Here is a 16,865-nt window from a genome sequence, read left to right as displayed (position 1 = left end):
CGAGCTGTTTTAAGCGGTGTTCGAGCCGTTCGACGAACCCGAACGATTTGAAAAAAATCCGGCTGTTCGAGGTTATGTTCGATAACTGTTCGTGCACCCAAATCGTAACTGGATTTTTTCACACTAATGCTGATAATCAATGTTAATACACAGTTTGAGTGTACAGCGGGACAGAGGGAGGGGCATGGGATGGATCTCTGCAGAAATAATGAAGATCTCCATTTTTTTTTCTCTTTCCCGCATTTACAGTGGGGAGGTGCAGTCTGTCAGCCTATCAGCAGCGCACACACGGAGCGAAGTGCTTTTTTTTCACACAAGCAAGGACATGTGTCATTGGCTGTGTATGTCACATGTCCTTGCCCTATAAGACCCAGACATTTTCCCCGTCGCCACTATTTTCTCACTGCTGCAGCTGAATGTTAGTCGGCACTGCTGCTGCTGCTAGCGCTATATTGTGTAACTGAATTGCAAGCGAATTTTCTCTTAAATAGACAGAAAGGTTTAGGGAGTAGGGACTAGTTTGTAATTGCAGCCCTTTTGAGAGCTAGGTTACAGCAGTTCCTAGCACTTTTAGCAGGCAGGTCTGTGCTCTTAAATTGACAGATAGGTTGGGAGTAATGACTAGTTGTAATTCCAGCCCTTTTGAAGGCTAGTTTACATCAGTTCCTATCACTTTTTGCCAGGCAGGTCTGTTTTAGTTTTAGTGTTTTTCACAGCATTTGGCTAAATCTAGCTAAGCAAATCCTTTTGGGCCTCTTGCAGTGTGTGTTAGTCAGTGGAGTAGCCTATCTGTGTTGCAAGCTACACAACCTCTGTATGTAATACAATTTTTTTACTGCACCTAGCCAAGTAAAACATTTTGGGCCTGTAGCAGTGTGTGGTACTCAATCTATTAGGCCATCTATACCAAGCTCCACCAGCTTTGAAATTAATAATAATTTTTAGCTGCATCTAGCCCGGAAAATAATTTTGGGCTTAGTAGCAGTGTGTGGTACTCATTGTATTAGGCCATCTATACTAAGCTCCACCAGCTTTCAAATTACTAATAATTTTTAGCTGCATCTTGCCTGGAAAATAATTTTTCTTCCCAATAGTGGTAGCAATAGAAATATGGGGCGAGCGCCTGGCTTACAAAAATATGCACTTCATAACAAAAAACACCAGCCTAGCGCACTGCATTAATAACATGACATCATCGTCTCTCCCAGTGCTAGGCCTACTACGCCGGCTAGCATTCCTGTGCCTAAAACAAAATGTATGGGTCCGCGCTAGCCACGATGCTGAGGGGTCTAAAGCTGCTGCTAACGCTTTTTCACAATTCAATTGGCAGATTTTCACAGAGCTCCTCCCCAACGCCCACCCATCGGGCAACAGTTGCCCACCCTCCCTATGGGATCTAGTGGCGAATAGTTGATGCCATTAATCAGAGCGTCAGTTGCCCTGTCGACGTGGCAAGCATACGGCAAGGCATGGGAAGAGTGGACACCACTAGTAGCAGGCAGACGGGTTGACCAATGTGAACAAGCCAAATTACAAGTCACCATAGAATTTCTCCACCAGCTAATGATGAGGGGCATATCAGGGACGTCAGCGCAGCGGTGTCTGACCGGAGTAGCTTTTCACTTCCAACTACTGAATTGGGGAGATGTGACAAAGAGATTCATCATCAGACAATCCATAAAAGGGTGGAAAAGGGGTCAGCCAAGTCAGGAGTGTAGACGTCCCGTCCCGTGTCACTAAAACTGATTTCTCACATCATATCCCTAACACCATTAACATGACACTCACAATTTGAAGCAATACTACTGTCTACTGCATTTGCGATCGCCTTCTTTGGGGCGCTATGCATAAGAGAATTAGTCCCTCAATCCAAAATTATCACTAGTGAAGGCTTATTACACCAGGACGTAGTCATAGCCAATAATGCAATACGTCTACGCATACGGCAATCGAAAACGGTTCCAGCGGGCAGGGGCACTTGGGTACTTCTACAACACACAAATGGTACACTGAGTCGGGTTACAATTGTAAAAACATATATAAACATCAGATCACAAAGTAATTTCTTCCTATCACACATTGATGGAACGCCATTATCAAGATAACAGTTCCAAGCTATATTTAATAAATGCATAACATCAGCAGGGAGCCACCCCAAAGATTACAGGACACACTCATTCTGCATAGGCGCGGCCACGGAAGCAGAAAGAGCAGGACTGTCAGAAACGGAAGTTCAGAGGATAGGGAGATGGCGATCCACGTGTTTGGCGAGATACATAAGACCGGACTTGTTATCCTAACGTGGTTTGTTTCTTTTACACGTGATGCTAAGCCAACAGTGTGGGTGATAGGCGACTTGTATATATATTGGGCAGAAAAAAGGGTGAAAGTCCACCCAGGCGGGAGGAAATTAGAGTTTCATAACACATATTACAACTGCAGAGGTATTAGAGGCCTGCTATGGCCACAGGTACTAATGGAGGTAATCAAGGTAGGGAGAGAGGCAAGAGGTCCGGTCATCTTAGTTATACAGGCCGGGGGAAACGACCTAGGTCATCACAAGAGCGCATAACTAATGGCAATAATGAAACTAGACACTGAGCGCTTCAGAGAATTTTTCACAAAACTAACTATAGTATGGTCAGAGATTGTGCCGATAGCGGTATGGCAAGGTGCGCGAGACATCACGGCCATCGAACGGACAAGGCGGGTAATAAATATTCGGATGGCAAAATATAGAAGAGACAGAGACGGTGTAGTGATACAACACCGACAACTGGAAGGAGATAAAGCAGGCCTCATGCGGCCCGACGTGCTCACTTAATGGATATTGGACTGGACATATTCCTGTCAGGACTCCAGGACGGAGTGGAACAAGCGTTAAGAGTGATGGATGGGAGTCAGAGTTCTGCATATGAGTACGCAGGATCCTCCGTGGACTGGAAATAGAAAGGACATGTTGGAGAGTTACACTTGTTGGCCAACTTACCGGTGTGGAGACCCAGGGCATGCTGCAACAAGCTGAATTATTTTAGAAATAAAATGCCTTTCTAATGGAATGAGTATAAAGAGTTAATAAAGCTTTGACCGATCCTCACCCATCCAGTTGTAAGAGTTATATTATTGTATTGTCAAGGAAAGGGGGGTGGTAGGGAGGCTGAGCGTCTGGGTTTGGTTGGGGGTCCCCACAGTCTGCCTAGGCTAGATGCATTTAAAAATTCTTATTAGATACACAGGCGGTGCAGCTTGCTTCGCACCTGGGCTACTACACCCAAAGTATTGCCTAGGCTAGATGCAGTTAAAAATTTTACGCTGACTAGCAGACACTGAAGCTTTGGAGCAGACCTCTGAGTAAACAGCTCTTCAGACTCAACCATCTGTGTTACCCCAAGCCATAGTGTATGCAGTTTCTTACAGTTAAAAGGGGGGGGGGAGCGACCCAACCCACCCACCAACGTCACGTAAAACACAGCAAGGGGATTCCAAAAAGAGTCTCCATTTTTTCCAAAAATTGTGGCACAGACACCACTTAAGTGGCATCAATTGCCCCAGAGTTGCTTAAAACGGTTGGTGAGGTGATTTTACCAAATCCTCAAGCTTTTAGTCTCCCCAGGATGACACAGGGTAGAAAAGTCATTGCGGATCCATGATTTGTTCATCTCACGTTCATCTATGAACGTGAGTCTGTCTACATTCTCAGTGGACAGCCGCGTGCGCTTATCTGTCAGCACACCACCAGCAGCGCTGTACACACGTTCAGAGAGAACGCTGGCTGTAGGGCATGACAAGATCTCCAAGGCGTGAGTGGCGAGCTCCAGACATTTTTCCAGATTGGAATCCCAAAATGAGCAAGGGTCCAGTGACAAAGTCATGGCTTCAATGTTCACTTGGAGATACTCTTGTACCATCCTCTCTAGGCGTTGACTATGTGTCAGACTTCTTGTCTCCTGTGGCCTTGCAAAGGATGGTCTAAAAAAGTGGTGAAACGATTCCACAAAATTCCTGTTACCAGCAGATACTGTGTTACTGTTACAGTTTGAGTGATGAAGACCCGACAGTCCCACGGTTGGCAAGTTAGAACTGTGAGATTCACTAAGTGCACCACTGGTGTTTTGTGGAAAAGCACATGTAAGATTCTGCAACAGCCTCTGCTGATACTCCTGCATGCGTGAATCATTTTCCATTGCAGGAATTATTTCAGCAAATTTACTTTCGTACCGGGGATCTAAGAGTGTGGCAACCCAGTAGTCGGATTACTTCGAATTCTGCAATCTGAGGGTCATGTTGCAGGTAGTGCTGCAAGAAGGCACTCATGTGTCTTGCGCATCCAGGAGGACCAAGTCCTTGTTGTGTTGGTAGCGAGGTAAAAATCATGCATCCTTCCTCTGCCCTCTTCCCCCAACCTCGCACAACAGAAATGTGATCAAGGTCTCCCTCATCTGATGAGTCTTCCATGCCCATCGTCAGTTCGTCCTCCACTTCTTCCTCGGCTACTGCACCTTCCTCAACAGTTTGGCTGCTACCTTGCACCCTGGTTAATCCGTCTCCCCCACCCTTGCATGCCTGCCGCCTTGGTGCTGCCGACCGTCTGAACCTTGCAGATGTTATCCCTTCTGCATACGACTCCTCCTCTACTTCCTCCACCTCCTCTTGTCCCACCACCTTACTCTAAATTCTGTTTAATGTGTGCTACAGCATGTAAATCACCGGAATAGTCATGCTGATAATGGCATCGTCATCAGCACTAAACATCTTCGTCGCCATTTCAAACCTGTGCAGAAGGGTGTGTGGCACCTCTGAGGGTTCAGTCGCCACAGAGGTACTGAATCTCACCCAGAGGTGTGGAATCTCACCCTCAGGTAAGGAAGGATTATGGCTCGGGACCCTAGCACCTGCATCCAACACATACCCGCAGTGGGGGTAGGGCGAGATTGCTCCTAAGGGAGAGCAAAGTCCCAGGTCCCTAGCTGGTGGGAGGGTCCTATGCAGTGGGTGTGGGTGGAGAAAGCAGCTTAGGGGAGCACATGACAGGGAGTGTTTAAATAGGAAGCCATCTTAGAAAGAGCAAGCCAGTCAGAGGAGGAGAAGTGACAGGAGCAGAGGCTCTGTATGAGCTCTGCTCCGGAGGCGGGACTAGCCTGGGAGGCCCAGGACTGAAGGAGAGAAGAGAGGAGTGGGAGCAGGAAGGCTCCAGGAACCGAAGGGACCATAGGGGTACGGGCCGTGCAGAAGGCCACCCGTACGCCCGCTGCTACCAGGAGGTAGAGGGGTCAGGCCAGATAAGGGGAACTGGTCCCTCAACTAGCGGAGAAACAGCAAGGCTCAACTAGAAACCGGAGGCTGCAGCATTTCATGTACTGCAGGCCAAAGTCCACACCAGTCTCACTAAGAAGGTAGCCACATAGGACCCAGGGGCCGGAACACACGTTGCCCGCCAAGGCCCGAGGATACCGGATAGAAATGTCACTGGGTGTGAGGTGCAGGGAGAAGGCCAGAGAAATGACACACAGAAGGGGGTCCTGCTAAGTACTCCGGAGCTATCTGGGGGTGGACTGAGCCTCTCACTGAGTACGCACAGCACGACGGGGGAGATAGCTCTGGTACCTGCAATCTGGACTGCAACAACTGTGAGTAAAGATCTTGGGACTGCATCACACGGACTCTGTGTTCATTACTGACTCCCTGCACTACAACCACAATCATCCACCCACACTGCCCTAAAGCTACACTCTTCCTGTGGGGAGTAATAATACCATTGCTGCAAAACCACCAGCTTCAGAGGACTGTTCCGCAGCGGTGGCCCCTTTGGCCGCACTCCACAGGTGGCGTAGTCAGACATTATAAAACCCATATATACAAATTACCCTTGGATTGACCGCCCTGGGTCACGGACCGGGTCACAGCCACAGTGACTACAACCCCCAGCGTCTACCGACACGGATCCGGGTACCCCACGGCCCAGGGAGCGCGTCAACTTCATAGGTCCCTGATCTGAGACCACTCCTGCAGCGTGATTTGCCCCACCTCTGGATCTCGTTGGCCCAGGCTATACGTCAGAATGTATTGCACCAGGGCTTGTCGGTGCTGCCACAGTTGCTGCAAAATGTGCAGAGTTGAATTCCACCTTGTCGGCACATCGCATTTCAGCCGGTGAACAGGCAGGCCCAACGACTTCTGTAGAGATGTAAGTCCTTGAGCTGCGGGATGCGAACGGTGGAAGTGAGCATACAGCGGCCGTGCCCTCTGCAGAAGGCCATCTAGTCCGGGATAGTGGGCTAAAAATTGCTTAACAACCAGGTTCAACACGTGAGCCATACAAGGCACGTGTGTGACATTGTCCCGGCGAAGGGCCGCACCCAGGTTTGCAGCATTGTCGCACACGGCCTTCCCTGGTTGCAGGTCCAGTGGAGACAACCATTCATGAAACTGGGTCTCCAGAGCTGATCACAACTCCTCAGCTGTGTGACTCACATTTCCCAGTCATTTCAAAGTAAACAGCACCTGATGCCGTTGAGTCCTGCTGCCAGCATAGTAAGGAGGTGTGCAGGATTCCTTCTGCGCAGTTAGAAAGCGTGTGGCATAACCAGACAGGCTTTGGGTGCAGGTGGAGGACCGAGAGGAGGTTGAGGAGGCAGTAGCAGTGGAGGAACTTCGAAATAAAGAGGACTGACTCACAACTCGTGGGGACGGCAAGACTTGGACAGCAGCCCCTTGTCCTGCTGTCACCATAGTTACCCAGTGCCCAGTCAGCGACATGTAACGCCCCTGTCCATGCCTACTCGTCCAAGTGTCTGTGGTGAAATGCACCCTGTCACACACAGAGTTTCTCAAAGAAGCGGTGATGCTGTGTGCGACATGTGGTGGAGCGCAGGCACACCTTTCTTTGAGAAGTAGTGCCGACTGGGCATCTGGTACTGGGGCACTGCGATGGACATAAGGTCTTGAAAATCCTCTGTGTCCACCAGGCGGAAAGGCAGCATTTCTGTAGCCAACAGCTTGCAGATGGGGAAATTCAACCTCTTAGCTTTGTCATGGCTAGGAGGAAATGTTCTTTTACTTGTCCACATCTGAGGTACTGAGGGCTGGCTGTTGTGCTTAGACGGGGTTGAGTAGGGTGTCCCCGCAAACTGCCGGTCTGTGAGGAAGATGCATGCAGAAAAGTTAGGTTGCCTTGATCCAAAAGTGGTGCTCTCGATGTCGGAGAGCGCTCAACACCAGCTGGTGTTTCCACTTCCAAATGAAATGATGACCTGCCAATCACACTGGCTGTTGCGGGTAAAGAGGTGGCAGGTCTGTGTCCAAAAACATGTGTGACTGCTGTCCCCCCAGTCACAGAGGATGAAGAGGCCGCGGATGCACAAGATGGGGCAGACGGTGGTTGGCCCGGCCCGCTAGGCCGCATTGTAGCACAGTGAGCTTCCCACTGCAACTTATGCTTCATATCCATGTGACGGTTCATGCATGAAGTACTCAAACTATGGATTTTTTGGCCTCTACTTAGCTTTTGGTGACAAATATTACAGATAACACGAGCTGGGTCATCCTTATCAATCTGAAAAAATGCCCAGGCTATGCAAGGCTTAGAGCCCATGTGACCTGAAGAGCCACCACGACTTGTGGTCAGAGGCAAAGTTGTGGTTGAGGATGCAGTTGTTGACGTGCTTCCAGTACTCCGTCTCTGTCCAGGAAGGCGGAACCTAACCTCGTCGTCAATAGCATCTGTAACGGCCAGCTGCGCTTGGTATCACAGATCCTATTAGAGTGCATTGATGGAATCCTCAGACCAGCAGAGGGAGCCCGTTAGCGATATAAATAGGGAAGGTGGAGCTAGGCAGTACAGTTCCTCTGAAGAGTTCCTGCAGTAGAGAAGCCTAAGAGAGGTCAGTCTGCAGTGGAGCTCAGTCTAGTCTAGAGAACTCAGTTAATAGTTCAGCAGTGGAGCACGAGGCTCCTGCTAGCTAGATTCAGGGAGCCCAGTTAGAGCTTAAGGTGTGCCGGCGCCATAAAATCGGTGAAGCGCGGCAAGCTGCCGTTAGTGTGTATAGCCTAGTGAGGGCCCGAGTAGGCCGAAGGCGATTGGAGAGTTAGTACATAGGGGGCAGAGGAGCTTAACCAGCTCACCCCGAAGAATTTACCAGATACCGGATCCGAGCTTACCGGGATCTCTATGACCCAGTAAGGCATAGCCGGAATCCCTGGAGAACTGCAAGTCCCAGGATCGCTAAGGTGCTGATACATAACAGAGCCAGGAGACGCTTAGGCCCCGCATACTGGGAGCGTGAACTCCAAGAGAAGGCCCTACCACAAGGTCAGCCAGCCCAGGACAGAGACAAAGTTAGGCCTAGCTCCAGGCAGGTCAGAAACTTACTACGCAGAGGCAAGAAACAGGAGGCCCTACACCCGCTCATTGGGGAGGATCCTGATATGCACCCTTCACCCTAGAGTGCTCCGGGATGTGCCTGAATTTACACCAGTAAAAGGTACTGAAGTGACTACCGTGTCCGTTCCCGTTCTTGCTCTGACCCAGCTGGGTCTCGCCTGTCCTGCATTCCCCCTGCATACGCTGCCCTGAGACCTAGGTCCACCTGTGGGGAGCTATACCATCGAGCTGCCTTATCACCGGCCTCAGTGGACTGCTGCAGCGCTGGTGCTTGTCACCAGATACCACAGGTGGCGTCATGAACTCTGCCTAGCTCCACCTTCCCTATTTATATCCCTAACGGGCTCCCTCTGCTGGTCTGAGGTGGAAGGTGGAGATGTGTGAATGTTTATGGGGGCCTCTTGTGGAGGATTCCATCAATGCACTCTTCTAGGATCTGTGATACCAAGCGCAGCGGGGCATCACAGATGCTATTGACGACGAGGTTAGGTTGTGCCTTCCTGAACAGAGACGGAGTACTGGAAGCACGTCAACAACTGCATCCTCAACCACAACTCTGCCTCTGACCACAAGTCGTAGTGGCTCTTCAGGTCACATGGTCTCTAAGCCTTGCATAGCCTGGGCATTTATTCAGATCGATAAGGATGACCCAACTCGTGTTATCTGTAATATTTGTCAGCAAAAGCTAAGTAGAGGCCAAAAAATCCATAGTTTGAGTACTTCATGCATGTACCGTCACATGGATATGAAGCATAAGTTGCAGTGGGAAGCTCACTGTGCTACAATGCGGCCTAGCCGGCTGGGCCAACCACCGTCTGCCCCATCTTGTGCATCCGCAGCCTCTTCATCCTCTGTGACTGGGGGGACAGCAGTCACACATGTTTTTGGACGCAGACCTGCCACTTCTTTACCCGCAACAGCCAGTGTGATTGGCAGGTCGTCAGTTCATTGGGAAGTGGAAACACCTGCTAGTGTTGAGCGCTCTCCGACATCGAGAGCACCACCTTTGGATCAAGGCAACCTAACATGTCCGCCTGCATCTTCCTCACACACCGGCAGTTTGCCGGGGACACCCTACTCAACACCGTCTAAGCACAACAGCCAGCCCTCGGTCCCTCAGATGTGGAAAAGTAAAAGACCATTTCCTCCTAGCCATGAGAAAGCTAAGAGGTTGAATTTCACCATCTGCAAGCTGTTGGCTACAGAAATGCTGCCTTTCCACCTGGAGGACACAGAGGATTTTCGAGACCTTATGTCCGTCACAGTGCCCCAGTACCAGATGCCCAGTCGGCACTACTTCTCAAAGAAAGGTGTGCATGCGCTCCACTAGCATGTCGCACACAACATCACCGCTTCTTTGAGAAACTCTGTGTGTGACAGGGTGCACTTCACCACAGACACTTGGACGAGAAGGCATGGACAGGGGCGTTACATGTCGCTGACTGGGCACTGGGTAACTATGGTGACAGCAGGACAAGGGGCTGCTGTCCAAGTCTTACCGTCCCCACGAGTTGTGCGTCAATCCTCTTTATCTCGAAGTTCCTCCACTGCTTCTGCCTCCTCAACCTCCTCTCGGACCTCCACCTGCACCCAAAGCCTGTCTGGTAATGCCACCTGCTTTCTAACTGCGCAGAAGGAATCCTGCACACCTCCTTACTATGCTGGCAGCAGGGCTCAACGGCATCAGTGTTTACTTTGAAATGACTGGGAAATGTGAGTCACACAGCTGAGGAGTTGTGGTCAGCTCTGGAGACCCAGTTTCATGAAAGGTTGTCTCCACTGGACCTGCAACCAGGGAAGGCCATGTGCGACAATGCTGCAAACCTGGGTGCGGCACTACGCCGGGGCAATGTCACACACGTGCCTTGTATGGCTCACGTGTTGAACCTGGTTGTCCAGCAATTTTTAGCCCACTATCCCGGACTAGATGGCCTTCTGCAGAGGGCACGGTCGCTGTGTGCTCACTTCCGCCGTTTGCATCCCGCAGTTCAACGACTTACAGCTCTACAGAAGTCGTTGGGCCTGCCAGTTCACCGGCTGAAATGCGATGGTAATTTGTATATATGGATTTTATAATGTCTGACTACGCCACCTGTGGAGTGCGGCCAAAGGGGCCGTCGCTGCGGAACAGTCCTCTGAAGCTGGTGGTTTTGCAGCAACGGTATTATTACTCACCACAGGAAGATTGTAGCTTCAGGGCAGTGTGGGTGGATGATGGTGGTTGTAGTGCAGGGAGTCAGTAATGAACACAGAGTCCGTGTGATGCCCTCTCAAGATATTACTCACAGTTGTTGTAGTCCAGATTACAGGTACCAGAGCAATCTCCCCCGTCGTGCTGTGCATACTCAGTGAGGGGCTCAGTCCACCCCCAGATAGCTCCGGAGTACTTAGCAGGACCCCCTTCTGTGTGTCCTTTCTCTGGCCTTCTCCCTGCACCTCACACCCAGTGACACTTCTATCCGGTATCCTCGGGCCTTGGCGGGTGACGTGTGTTCCGTCCCCTGGGTCCTATGTGGCTACCTTCTTAGTGAGACTGGTGTGGACTTTGGCCTGCAGTACATGAAATGCAGCAGCCTCCGGTTTCTAGTTGAGCCTTGCTGTTTCTCCGCTAGTTGAGGGACCGGTTCCCCTTATCTGGCCTGACCCCTCTACCTCCTGGTAGCAGCGGGAGTACGGGTGGCCTTCTGCACGGCCCGTAGCCGTAGGGTCCCTTCGATTCCTGGAGCCTTCCAGCTCCCACTCCTCTCTTCTCTCCTTCAGTCCTGGGCCTCCCAGGCTAGGCCCGCCTCCGGCGCAGAGCTCATGCCTAGTCTCTGCTCCTGTCACTTTTCCTCCTCTGTCTGGCTTGCTCTTTCTAAGATGGCTTCCTATTTATACTCTCCTTGTCATGTGCTCCCCTAAGCTGCTCCCCTATGCACCCACTACATAGGACTCTCAAACCAGCTAGGGACCTGGGACTGTGCTCTCCCTTAGGAGCAATCTCGCCCTACCCCCACTGCGGGTATGTGTTGGATGCAGGAGTCAGGGTCCCGAGCCATACGACTTCCTTACCTGAGGGTGAGATACCACACCTCTGGGTGAGATGCATTAACTCTGTGGCCACTGAACCCTCAGGGTCGCCACACACCCTTCTGCACAGTTTTGAAATGGCGACAAAGATGTTTAGTGCTGACGACGATGCCATTATCAGCATGACTATTCCGGTGATTTACATGCTGGAGCACACATTAAACAGAATTCAGAGTCAGGTGGTGGGACAAGAGGAGGTGGAGGAAGTAGAGGAGGAGTCGTATGCGGAAGGGATAACATCTCCAAGGTCCAGACGGTTGGCAGCACCAAGGCGGCAGGCATGGGAGGGTGGGGGAGAGGGATTAACCAGGGCGCATGGTAGCAGCCAAACTGTTGAGGAAGGTGCAGGAGCCGAGGAAGAAGTGGAGGACGAACTGGCGATGGGCATGGAAGACTCATCAGATGAGGGAGACCTTGATCACATTTCTGTTGTGCGAGGTTGGAGGGAGAGGGCAGAGGAAGGAAGCATGATTCTTACCTCGCTACCAACACAACAAGGACTTGGTACTCCTGGATGCGCAAGACACATGAGTGCCTTCTTGCTGCACTACCTGCAACATGACCCCCGGATTGTCAGAATTCGAAGTAATCCCGACTACTGGGTTGCCACACTCTTAGATCCCCGGTACAAAAGTATATTTGCCAAAATAATTCCTGCCATAAAAAGGTATTGACGAATGCAGGAGTATCTGCAGACGCTGTTGCAGAATCTTACATGTGCTTTTCCACAAAACACCAGTGGTGCACATAGTGAATCTCACAGTTCTAACTTGCCAACGGTGGGACTGTCGAGTCTTCATCACTCAAACAGTAACAGTAACACAGTATCTGCTGGTAACAGCAATTTTGTGGAATCGTTTCACCACTTTTTTAGACCATCCTTTGCAAGGCCACAGGAGACAAGAAGTCTGACACATAGTCAATGCCTAGAGAGGATGGTACAGGAGAATTTCCAAGTGAACATCGAAGCCATGACTGTGTCACTGGACCCTTGCTCATTTTGGTATTCCAATCTGGAATAATCGCCGGAGCTTCCCACTCACGCCTTGGAGATCTTGTCATGCCATGCAGCCAGCGTTCTCTCTGAACGTGTGCTCAGCGCTGCTGGTGGTGTGCTAACAGATAAGCGCACGCGGCTGTCCACTGAGAATGTAGACAGACTCACGTTCATAAAGATGAACAAATCATGGATTCTCAAGGACATTTCTACCCCTGTGTCATCCTTGGGAGACTAAAAGCTTGGGGATATGGTAAAATCACCTCACCAACCGTTTTAAGCAACAGTGGAGCAATTGATGCCACTTAACCCTAGAACGCATGACCATAAAAATCTACACTTTAACATACCTTGGGCCCTTTAGGCCCGTGTGCAAATAACATGGAATAACTCAAACTCAAATGACAAACAACTATATACATGAAGAATACCTAGAGTTTCAAAATTCTAACTAAAGTAATCTTGCAGAAAATAGAAAACAATTAACTGGGCGGGCCTGCAAGGCCACAGGTATGCGTTCTAGGGTTAAGTGGTGTCTGTGCTACAATTTTGGGAGTCCCCTTGCTGTGTCTTACGTGACGTTGGCATCGTCAATTCCAGGTGGGTTGGGTCGCACCCCCCCCCCCCTTTTAACTGTAAGAAACTACATACACTATGGCTTGGGGTAACACAGATGGTTGAGTCTGAAGAGCTGTTTACTCAGAGGTCTGCTCCAAATCTTCAGTGTCTGCTAGTCAGCGTAGAATTTTTAACTGCATCTAGCCTAGGCAATACTTTGGGCGTAGTAGCCCAGCTGCGAAGCAAGCTGAACCGCCTGTGTATCTAATAAGAATTTTTAAATGAATCTAGCCTAGGCAGACTGTGGGTACCCCCAACCAAACCCAGACGCTCAGCCCCCCTACTGCCCCCCTTTCATGGACAATACAATAATGTAACTCTTACAACTGGATGGGTGAGGATCGGTCACAGCTTTATAACTCTTTATACTCATTCCATTAGAAAGGCATTTTATTTCTAAAATAATTCAGCTTATTGCAGCATGCCCTGGGTCCCCACTCTGGCAAGTTGGCCAACAAGTGTAACTCTCCAACATGTCCTTTCTATTTCCAGGCCACAGAGGATCCAGCGTACTCATATGCAGGACTCTGACCCCCACCCATCACTCTTAACGCTTGTTCCACTCCGTCCTGGAGTCCTGACAGGAATATGTCCAGTCCAATATCTATTAAGTGAACACTGTCGGGCCGTATGAGGCCTGCTTTATCTCCTTCCAGTTGTCGGTGTCGTATCACTACACCGCCTCTGTCTCTTCTTAATTTTGCCATCCGAATACTTATTACCCGCCTTGTCCATTCGATGGCCGTGATGTCTCGCGCACCTTGCCATACCGCTATCGGCACAATCTCTGACCATACTAAAGCTAATTTTGTGAAAAATTCTCTGAAGCGCTCAGTGTCTAGTTTCATTATTGCCATTAGTTATGCACTCTTGTGATGACCTAGGTTGTTTCCCCCGGCCTGTATAACTAAGACCGGACCTCTTGCCTCTCTCCCTACCTTGATTACCTCCATTAGTACCTGTGGCCATAGCAGGCCTCTAATTCCTCTCCAATTGAAATATGTGTTATGAAACTCTAATTTCCTCCCGCCTGGGCGGACTTTCATCCTTTTTTGTGCCCAATATATATACGAGTGGCCTATCACTCACACTGTTGGCTTAGCGTCACCTGTAAAAGAAACAAACCACGTTAGGATAACAAGTCCGGTCTTATGTATCTCGCCAAACACGTGGATCGCCATCTCCCTATCCTCTGAACTTCCGTTTCTGACAGTCCTGCTCTTGCTGCTTCCGTGGCCGCACCTATGAGGAATCAGTGTGTCCCGTAATCTTTGGGGTGGTTCCCTGCCGATGTTATTCATTTATTAAATATAGCTTGGAACAGGTATCTTGATAATGGCGTTCCATCAATGTGTGATAGGAAGAAATTACTTTGTGATCTGATGGTTAGATATGTTTTTACTATTGTTACCCGACTCAGTGTACTGTTTGTGGGTTGTAGAAGTACCCAAGTACCCCTGCCCGCTGGAACCGTTTTCGATTGGTGTATGCGTAGACGTATTGCATTATTGGCTATGACTACGTCCTGGTGTAATAAGCCTCCACTGGTGGTAATTTTGGATTGAGGGACTAATTCGCTTATACATAGCGCCCCGAAGAAGGCGATCACAAATGCAGTAGACATTAGTGTTGCTTCAAATTGTGAGTGTCATGTTATTGGTGTTAGGGATATGATGTGAGAAATCAGTTTTAGTGACACGGGACGGGACGTCTACATTCCTGACTTGGCTGACCCCTTTTCCACCCTTTTATGGATTGTCTGATGATGAATCTTTGTCACATCTCCCCAATTCAGTAGTTGGAAGTGAAATGCTACTCCGGTCAGACACCGCTGCGCTGACGCTCCTGATATGCCCCTCATCATTAGCTGGTGGAGAAATTCTATGGTGACTTGTGATCTGGCTTGTTCACATTGGTCAACCCGTCTGCCTGCTACTAGTCGTGTCCACTCTTCCCATGCCTTACCGTATGCTTGCCACGTTGACGGGGCAACTGATGCTCTGATTAATGGCATCAACTATTCGCCACTAGATCCCATAGGGAGGGTGGGCAACTGTTGCCCGATGGGTGGGCGTTGTGGAAGAGCTCTGTGAAAATCTGCCAATTGAATTGTTATAAAGCGTTAGCAGCAGCTTTATACCCCTCAGCATAGTGGCTAGCGCGGACCCATACATTGTGTTTTAGGCACAGGAATGCTAGCCTGCGTAGTCGGCCTAGCACTGGGAGAGACGATGATGCCATCTTATTAATGCAGTGCGCTAGGCTGGTGTTTTGTGTTATGAAGCGTATATTTTTGTTAGCCAGGCCCGCGCCCCATATTTCTATTGCTACCACTATTGGGAAAAATTATTTTCAGGGCTAGATGCAGCTAAAAATTATTATTAATTTCAAAGCTGGTGGAGCTTGGTATAGATGGCCTAATACAATGAGTCCCACACACTGCTAGAAGCCCAAATATTTTTTCAGAGCTAGATGCAGATGAAAATTATTTTTAATTTGCAACCTGATGGAGGTCAGTATAGATGAACTAATAGACCCAGTCCCACACACTGGTAGAAGCCCAAATATTTTTTCAGGGCTAGATGCAGAAAAAAATTATATTCAGTTTGGAGCCTGATGGAGGTCAGTATAGATGGACTAATAGAACAAGTCCTACTCACTGCTAGAAGCCCAAATATTTTTTCAGAGCTAGATGCAGAAAAAAATGAAATTCAATTTGCAACCTGATGGAGGTCAGTATAGATGGACTAATAGACCAAGTCCTACACACTGCTAGAAGCCCAAATAGTTTTTCAGAGCTAGATGCAGATAAAAATTATTTTTAATTTGCAACCTGATGGAGATCAGTATAGATGGACTAATAGACCAAGTCCCACACACTGCTAGAAGTCCAAACATTTTTTCAGAAGTAGATGCAGAAAAAAATGATATTCAATTTGCAACCAGATGGAGGTCAGTATAGATGGACTAATAGACCAAGTCCCACACACTGCTAGAAGCCCAAATACTTTTTCAGAGCTAGATGCAGATAAAAATTATTTTTAATTTGCAACCTGATGGAGATCAGTATAGATGGACTAATAGACCAAGTCCCACACACTGCTAGAAGCCCAAATATTTTTTCAGAGCTAGATGCAGATAAAAATTATTTTTAATTTGCAACCTGATGGAGGTCAGTGTAGATGGACTAATAGATAGTGTTGAGCATTCCGATACTGAAATATCGGGTATCGGCCGATATTCACTGTATCGGAATTCCGATACTTAATTCCGATACTTTTATAATATCGAATACCGGAATCGGAAGTTCCCATAATGCCTGCGCTCTGCAGTGTCTCTGAAGGATGACAAGCTGGATGGCAGCGCTCAGCTGCGATCCAGCTTGTCATCAGAATGCCATCCCAGCGTGGGAGAATTCTCCTGATTGTTTAAAAGCCGGCGCGCGGTAAAAAGCCGCCGGCTTTTAAACAATCACGCAGCCCCATACTGCTTCCCCGCAGCCTACCACCCCGATCCTCCGCTCCCCTCGCCACCTCCAATCCCAATCGTAAATTAGGACCGGGCGGGGAGCGCAGCACCAAGGAGCGAAGGACCCGGGCGGGGAAGCCGGCAGTGAAAAGACTTCACCGCCGGCTTTCCCGTTCTGTGCTGCGCTTTCCCGCCGGTTATTTCAAATGAACAGCTGAGGTATCAGGTGATGCCGATCAGCTGTTCATTTGAAGTAGCCGCGGTGCCCTCAGAGGGTTCATGTGAGTTCATGCTTGACTGCATTGCATGAACTCACATGAACTTTCCCACGGC

Source organism: Phyllobates terribilis, unplaced genomic scaffold (genome assembly GCF_046119375.1).
Source record: "Phyllobates terribilis strain yellow unplaced genomic scaffold, ASM4611937v1 Scaffold_4__5_contigs__length_816908805, whole genome shotgun sequence".
In the NCBI taxonomy this organism is placed as follows: domain Eukaryota; kingdom Metazoa; phylum Chordata; class Amphibia; order Anura; family Dendrobatidae; genus Phyllobates; species Phyllobates terribilis.
This window is presented reverse-complemented; position numbering follows the sequence as displayed.